Here is a 9024-nt window from a genome sequence, read left to right on the forward strand (position 1 = left end):
CCTTACTCACTCTAATAGTGCATTTCACCAAATGTAGGTCGCAGTGGATAAAAGCGTCAAATGAGTAAATTTAAATGTGAATGTAATGAATGACAGAGTTTCCTCCAATACTTTCTTTAAGTCCTCTTTATTATATTCCTCACTACTGTCGGCTTTTTTATAAGGAATTGTTTATTTTAAAGCACAAAGTGTTCTTCAAAACTTTGAACCTTATTTCAGAATTCAGTCAATTCATTAACTAGATGATTCAGGTATAACTTTTAATTGCTAAAATCTGTTATTTCAAATTCCATCTTCCTTCCCTTTCATCCTGTTCCATAGATAAAAATAATATAAATAAAATTTTCACATTTGATACAGTTTTTTTTATTTGTATTTTTAATTTTTTGTCTATTACACACACACACACACACACACACACACACACACACACACACACACATACACACACACACACACACACACACACACACACGTTTACTGTTTTATTTATTTATTTTAATTTTTAATATATTATTTTTATTTTTAAACACAGGCACACACACAAACACGCTTTTACTGCTTTATTTATTTTATTTTACTTATTTGATGAACCATATGAATTGAATTCACAACACACACACACACACATAGTTGTACTTATTTATTTTTAATATTAATTTTTAATTTTTTTTTTTTTTTTTTTTTAATTACTATTATTTTTTAACACACAAAAACTTTTAATGTTTTATTTACTTATTTAAAGAAATGTATGAAATTAATAGTTCTTTTCTAATTTATTTGTAGCTTTGGCAATATTGTTGTTTTACAATCATGCCAATTAAGCTGAATAGAATTGATTAATAGATAATTTATTGTCCTTGGGTTGGAGGAAATTTGTTTCCACAGCCTGTACACACATGAGAACAATTAAGGAACAGTGAACTAACATGACAACAAAGTGAATAAAGAACAAAAAACACAAAAACATAGGTTATTGCTACAGTTTCTTTTACAGATCAGAGATCTGTATCTTCATCCAGATCGGAGTAAAGTGAAGCACGAGTTTAGGGTGTGGCTGGGGTCATGTACTTTTGTAAGTGCTCTGCGTGTGATGGCAGCGTGACTGAGGGCTGAGACGTTGTGGGAGTAGGGAGACCAATAATTTTAGAGGCATTGTGTGTGAATTTTGTTCCTGTTGGTGACAGTATTGTGAAGTAGCATGTGGAATAGTAGACAGGTTCTATGGTGCTCCTGTACAGGAAGACCAGAAGGTGTGGTGTGACTCAGAGTGCCCTCAGTCAAATCTGCTGCCTAGATCCACAGAAGAACTGTGGGTAGTTCTCCAAGATTTATGTGAGTTTGGGCCAACCTAACTGCCAAGTTTCTTCAAAAACTATGTGCAAGTGTACCTAAAAGGGTGGTCACACCAAATATTGATTTAATTTCAACCATTTAAGGTTTTGTTAATTGATAAATATAATCTACTAATGTGTATTTTTGATAGCATTGTTACTTTAAAGCATTTTTCCACACCCGCCTAAAACTCTTACACATTATAGATGTCACATAACAGGGATGCAAGACAAACAAAACTGCTCTGAAAGCCTTTCATGTCCATTGCTGTGCACAAAACCTTGCACTAGAATGGCTATATTGTATTTTTTTTTTTTTTTACCTCAATCCTTCCTAGGTTTAAGATGTAGGAAGAGGTGCAGGAAAGTATGAACGTGAACATGGACAGAACTGACACAAGGGAGGCTTCAAGGAAACTGAGTCTACCCACAATTCGGAAATCACTGAACAGAATCCAACACATTAAGCAAATCAAGACAGTATGTGCAAAACTAGCATAATAATTGTATATTAATTATTATATAATTAAAATAATTATTTATATATTCTATATTTCCATCCATCCATCGTCAACCGCTTATCCTGCGTACAGGGTCGCCAACCCCAGTTGACATTGGACGAAAGGCAAGGTACACCCTGGACAGGTCGCCAGTCCATCGCAGGGCCACATATTCTATATTTATACCAATAAAAATAATAATAACCACCAATCCATAGAGAGATATTTATTTTCAGTAACACAGTCTACCTTAAATAGATTTGCTTTTGCTCTTACAAGCGTAAGCATTTGTTGGTTCTCTAAAACTATGTGGCAACACAACTTGTGAGGTCAGTCATCAGACGCCATGTAAATAATGTTTTTTAAAGGATAGTCTTGCCTCTAGGGATAACTAATTCTCACTCGCACACATCCCTAGAAGGACATTTGGCCAGAGTACTTCTTAAAGAGATGATAAAGATTCACATGCATGACTGAACCAGGACGGAGCAGTCATTCACGGCGGACCTCCACATTAGATACCAAGTGAGAGAAGAGAGAAATGGATTAATTAGCTGATCACAATAACTAATCATAGACATGAGACACAAGATGTCTCCACTAATCACAGACCATGTAGGTTTTATGAGAAAGTTTGGATCACAAGAAGAATTACTTCTTGTGCAGTTACGTATCATTAATGTTTTGATTGAACAGTTAATATAAAATTATACTGGTGGTGATGGCTGATATCATCTATCCTAATCCAGACTCGATGGCAAGATAGGAATTAATATTCATTTTTAATGATGATAATTAATCTATATTTAAACCTCCAGATGTCATGAAAAAAACAGCTGGCTGATTGATTTATAGGATACGTTCAGATCTTATCAACATACGTAAAATGCCACGGTGTACGTGTCTGCGAGGAACAGAAAGGGGAAGAGTGAGAGTTATCTAGCTTTTAACTTTATTTTTATAAGAAAATATAAGATAAGAATATATTTAAATCTTAGGGATTATATCAAGGCAGGATTGTCATCCTGATCAAAATCACAAGGCCTTTTGAAAGCACATGACTAATCAAATCCCAAATTAGATTAAAAAAAAAAGAAGTGAAAACCAACAAAGTCAGTTTCTAAATACTTCCCTGTCCCCTCACCTTCAAGCCTTTCCAACTGAATCTTTAAAACTGACTCATGAATTTATAGTTTTCTTTTTAAACAAGGCTCAGTCATTTCCTAAAATAGCTGGTGACAGTAGATTTTAATCATATGTTACTCAAAGAGGAAGAAATTGTGCATTTATTGGGTACTATTCAGTGGAAGATAATCAGCATTTCCGGCAGCTGGACGGTGTATATGTCATTGAATCAAAATAAACCACAGTGTGTGTGTACATGAGAATGATTGAACATATTACACTACAGTAGTGTAGCTCATTGAGGTGTTTCTGAAAGTTTTTGGTTAATGGAGCTCTATGGCACAAAGAAATTGACCTTACGCAGCTTGCCATTTTTTGTTGTTTGTTCCATTTATAGTTTTGTTAGGACTTAACTTCCGGTTGATATTGCTGGCTATAGTAAATACAGCATGCTAGCGACCTGCCTGAGTGACGGCCTGCTAGCATCCCGGCTGCCAGCCACCAGCCTTTATCCTGGCCTGCTAGCAAACAGCCTGCACTTCCGCCTATTAGGCTCGGTGTCATGAGACTACAACCACCTGGTTCTGAGACAAACCCCTGGACAGCTAACCTTCCGCCAGCTCCAACTCCTGAGTCAGTCACAGTTCCTGGATGTCCAGCTCTCTGGCTTCTTTTTTGTTGGACCTTGCTTTGGAGACAGAGAACACCTAGTCGGCTAATCCAGTTTCCTGCTGGATCCCACCTAGAGCCACCTTCAGTAAAGCCTTCCACAAAGAAGCGTGGCTGTCACCGCCATCATGTTTCATCACTGTTTCAGTCCTCCTACACATTGCAGCTCTGCTCTTTCCCCTTGCTACTATCCAGTGGTGCGGAGGTCTCACTGCATGGAATCCCAGAGATGGAGCTGACCAGCTTGCAAGAGACAGAGCTGCCCGGACTCTCCAGTGTTCCAGAGACTGAGCTGCCCAGTGTTGGAGAGACTGAGCTGGCCAGCAGGAACTGAGCTGAAAAGTGCCTCAAAGACTGAACTGGCCATAGTCACTGAGATTCAGCTGTTCAGTGTTCCTGAGACTCACCTGATCAGTGTCCTGGAGACTTTGCTGGTCGGCCTCTTGGAGATTCAACTGAGTAGCGCCTCAGACACTGTGCTGGCTAGCACCCCAGAGACTACGTTATTCTGCACTACAGATGTACCATCAATCCTGCCTGGCTATCAGGCGGTGGTCCGGCTGACACCTGCTTCTGGTTCTCCATTGGCGGTTCAGACTACACCAGCTCTGGGTTTCTTGTTGATGGCCTGGCTGACACCTGCCCTGGCCTAGTCCTGTCCCAAGTGATCTGCAGCAGGGACAGGATTCTTTCGCTCCCTTCTTTCGCTCGGAACAGTACATCGCTGCAGCTCAGCAGAGTCAAGAGATTGCTGGCAATGGGGAACCAGGAGCAGGTGTCAGTATTACTAGAATTAGCTGTGCCTAATAAGCGATCCCTGTGGCTGCACTGGGACACTGACCACATCATGGTCCACCTGATTCCTGCAAACAGGCAACGATTAAAGCTCTGTAAACATATTGTGAGGACAACAAAGTAGTGGAACAGTGAAGCTATGGAGGATCTTCGGGAATGCTTACACTGTACTGACTGGGATGTATTGAAGAATGCTACCCAACAATCTGGATGAGTATACAGAGGCTGTAACGTCCTACATCGGCTTCTGTGAGGACTAGTGGGCTTTACACTACATGTGAGGCTAAGTTGCCAACTGCTTACCAGAAACAGAAACTAACATTCACACAAAATCAGTAATTTGAGCTCCAAGGACATTTTGACATGCAGACTGGAGGAGCCGGAGATCAAACCACTGATATTTCAATTAGTCGGCAACCAGCTCTACCTCCTGAGCCACAGCCACCCCCGTGTGTACCATCATGCAACAACAACAAATCCTAGTTCACAGCTAAACTTAGACAGCTAAGGGTGCAAATGGAAGAAGTGTTAATTAGTGGGGACAGGTTCAAAGAATCAAAGTACAGGTTTAGCAAAGTGGTGAGAGAGGCTAAACGACTGTACTTGAGAAACTCCAACAGCAATTCTGAGCCAACAACTCAGGCTCTGTTTAGAGAGGTCTCAGACAGATCGCCAATTACAAACCTAAACCAGACAGTCCTGAAACCATCTCCTGTGACTCCACCCCCATCCTGTGTGACTCCTTATTCAACACTGGGGAGTCTTTCCAGTTAAGGCTCATGCAGACTACACGACGTTCAGCCTCGGCCGATCGCCGTGTTGTTCAGACTACACAACTTGCCGTCTTGTGACTGGAGTCTTGAAGTTGTTGTGGCGTCCACACTACGTGACTGATCGGTGACAGCGGCTGTGTCACACGACACTGGTCTCCAAACCACGTTTTGTCAAGAAAAAACACGTGAAACGGGAAATGATGTGAACCTACACAAGAAACAGCTGCTGTTTGTTCTTATAAAGATAGCAATTATTTTCAATTAAATTTTATTTATATAGTGCCAAATCACAACAACAGTTATCTCTTTTCATAAAAGAACAGCTCTAGACCGTACTCTGTGATGATATTTACAGAAACCCAACAGTTCCCACCAAGAGCAGCACTAGGCGACAGAGGCAAGGAAAACCTTCCTTTTAAGAGGCAGAAACCTCGAGCAGAACCATGGCTCAGGGTGGGCGGCCATCTGCCTCGACCGGTTGGGGGGGGGGGGGGGGGGGGGGAGTGAGCGAGCAAGCAAGCGAGAGAGAGAGAGGAACAGAGAGAAAGAGGGAGGGGGATGGAAGGAGAGAGAGAGGGGAGGGAGGCAGCCTACACAATATACACACAGAGGTACAGACAGTAATGGTGATGTTGCTATAGACTGAATGAATAATGGTACACATATTTACAGTAGTGTTAATGACAACAATCGTAATGTTAATGATTATAATAACAATAATAACAATAGGACTAGTAACAATAATTGTAGCAGAGGGTGTCGAGCAGGAACACGGGGCTGCAGGTGACCCGCAACCACAGATCCAGACTCCACAGCTACAGAGCCAGAAACACCTGCAGGAAGTGATAGGAGGAGAGAGGAGAGGGACGAGAAAGCACAAGACTACCGGAAAGGGGAGAAGTTGAGTTAGTAACACGCAATAATGGGATGAGGTTGCATACAGAGGGAGAGAAAGAAGAGGAGAGAGGAGCTCAGTGCATCATGGGAAATCCCGGCAGTCTAGGCCTATAGCAGCATAACTAAGGGATGTTCAGGACTCACCTGAGCCAGCCCTAACTATAAGCTTTATCAAAGAGGAAAGTCTTAAGCCTACTCTTATATGTGGAGATGGTGTCTGCCTCCTGAACCCAAACTGGAACCTGGTTCCACAGGAGAGGAGCTTGATAGCTGAACGCTCTGGCTCCTAGTCTACTTTTGGAGACTCTAGGAACCACAAGTAACCCTGCATTCTGGGAGCGCAGTGCTCTGGTGGGGTAGTCTTAAACAACATGTCCTGATCAAAGATCAGAGCAAGACCACGATTCCTCACGGTGGTGCTGGAGGCCAGGGCAATGCCATCAAGGGAAACTATATCTTTAGATAATGCATCAAGGAGGTGCTTGGGCCCCAGAACAATAACTTTAGTTTTATTTGAGTTTAACATTAGAAAATTACAGGTCATCCAGGTTTTAACATATAACATATAACACAATATTGACTGAAGGAAGCATATATAAAGTGAAGAATATTGGTCCGAGGATTCATCGTTAACATGTACAAACTGAAACCGATCTGATAAATAGGACTTAAACCAGCTTAGAGAGGTTCCTTTAATGCCAATGAAATGTTCCAGTCTCTGTAATAGGATCTGATGATCAATGGTATCAAATGCAGCACTAAGATCTAATAAAACCAGTACAGAGACAGTACAGAGTCCTTTGTCTGATGCAATTAAGAGGTCATTAGTAATTTTCACCAGTGCTGTCTTTGTGCTATGATGAACTCTAAATCCTGACTGAAAATAAACTATTGGTACATAGAAAGTCACACAGCTGTTTGGCGATTGCTTTCTCCAGGATCTTAGAGAGAAATGGAAGGTTAGATATAGGTCTGTAGTTGGCTAAAACATCTGGATCAAGGTTGGGCTTTTTCAGAAGAGGTTTAATTACAGCTACTCTGTCAGCCTGGCTACAGTGCTGAAAAGAAACCTGGGGTTCTTCCTATAATAATTATAAAGACAAAGAATATTCGAATGAATTAGCACACGCAGGTAGCAGGGATCGTTTCAGCTGGAGAGAGAGCTGGAGGTGAGTAAAAAGTGTTTTGCAGAGAAAAAGTAGCTGCCTGCTTTGCCAGCTGCCTGCTCTCATTGGCTGGCTGTGGATGTGGAGTCGTCTGACTCCAGATATTTTGCATGCTAGATATATGCCAGACGTCGGCAATGTGGCAGTGAGGTGTCGGGGAGGCGTTTTGATACATTGTTCAGTAGTTCACACATAACGACTGGCGACTGCCAATCAACTGCTGATTTACTCCCAATCACAGCCTGGTCGGTCGCCGAGCTGGCCGAGCGCCAAATTGGGCTAAGAATTGTGTAGTGTGAACTAGATTTTACTGGACACCATTATCACCCAGGACCTCAGGTCGGAGCTGAAAGTCACCATTCGCCTCTATAGGATTATTTCCCCCCTTGCACCCATCATGTTTGTTCCAAAATTATGAACAGATTTTTAGGCATTCTGTTATCTCAAACGGCTAGAAAAAGAGTGAATATACTTGTGGTAAATGGGAAAAGCTTCCTGCTCCCAGACTGCCACTGTCAAAAAATGTCACAAAAAAATATTTTTCCAGTTACACCGTGGACAGCAACCTAGCTTTATTGAGCAAGGATAATATTTGATCTGCCAAGATGGATGAAGTAACTAAGTATGAATAGATGGTAAACTAAATGGACAAAAATATATAAGAATTTAAAGGTCTTGCCACACGGCATTAAAACAAACTCCCACATAATCCCACAGACTAACCTAATAACAGCACTGGAATGCAACACACACCTAGTGATCAGAGGCTTGCTGTGCTCTATCTGGAGGTTTGATTGTGTTTTTGTGCAGTCTAATTGACGTAAAACACGGTTATGTTCTATCCCAACAGGACCGAATGACCCCCCCCCCATTTCACAGCTGAAAGCTACATGAACAGCTGGAAAGAGAAATGGAGGAGAGAGAAAGAGAGAGACTATTATGATCTATAATTGAAAGGCCTCTGTCTCTCATGTTCAGAGCAATAACAAAACAAAATCACTGAGCTTTAGTCTGTTTTTGCCAGCATATATTGTCTTGAAACAGCTACTAGAAAAATGTCAATCACACCTTTCAAATCACAAGACATTGGAACGAATTTCATGACTGAATGACAGAAATTACCTGCAGCAAGTATAGACTATGAAGTGATGTGGTAAGAAGGATACTGTATGTCAAAGCAAATTTCATATTATCATGTAACACAGACTGATAAAACACACTACTGATTCTGCCAACGGCTAGTACAGTGAAAGAAGTATTGTTTGACACTACAGTTTGTTTTGGATTCATTAAACTGCTTTGTACCTTTATGTTTTAATCATCAAGATTTTCATGAAATCAAACACCATTTCTTGATTTATGATTCGCATTTCCTCTGCAGTAGTCATTCAACGTCTTTACATTCTGAAATGACCTTTCCATAGTAGTTTTAATTATTAGTGACAGATTGATGGATTCACAGGAAATTATGCAATCTGTAAACCAACTTTGTTTGATCTCATTGATATCGGCCTCACTGTTTACCTTTCACCCTGTTTACATCATGTCAGAGCAGTATTTGGTAACTGCTAATGCATGCAGAACATTCGGATGCTGCTGCTTAACACTAAAGATGCTTAACTGGCAAAAATCACTGAGTGATTGTTATTGCAAAGAGGCCACAGGAAACACAATGTGTTTGTCAATGAGAAAAGTAAACTTTGAAAACAACAACTATGATTAAACATAGTTGGAAACATCTTCAGTCAAGTAATAAAAAAAGACT

Source organism: Micropterus salmoides, unplaced genomic scaffold, assembly GCF_014851395.1.
Source record: "Micropterus salmoides isolate LMB-PRFRI ecotype aquatic unplaced genomic scaffold, ASM1485139v1 Ms_hic_scaffold_14, whole genome shotgun sequence".
NCBI lineage: Eukaryota > Metazoa > Chordata > Actinopteri > Centrarchiformes > Centrarchidae > Micropterus > Micropterus salmoides.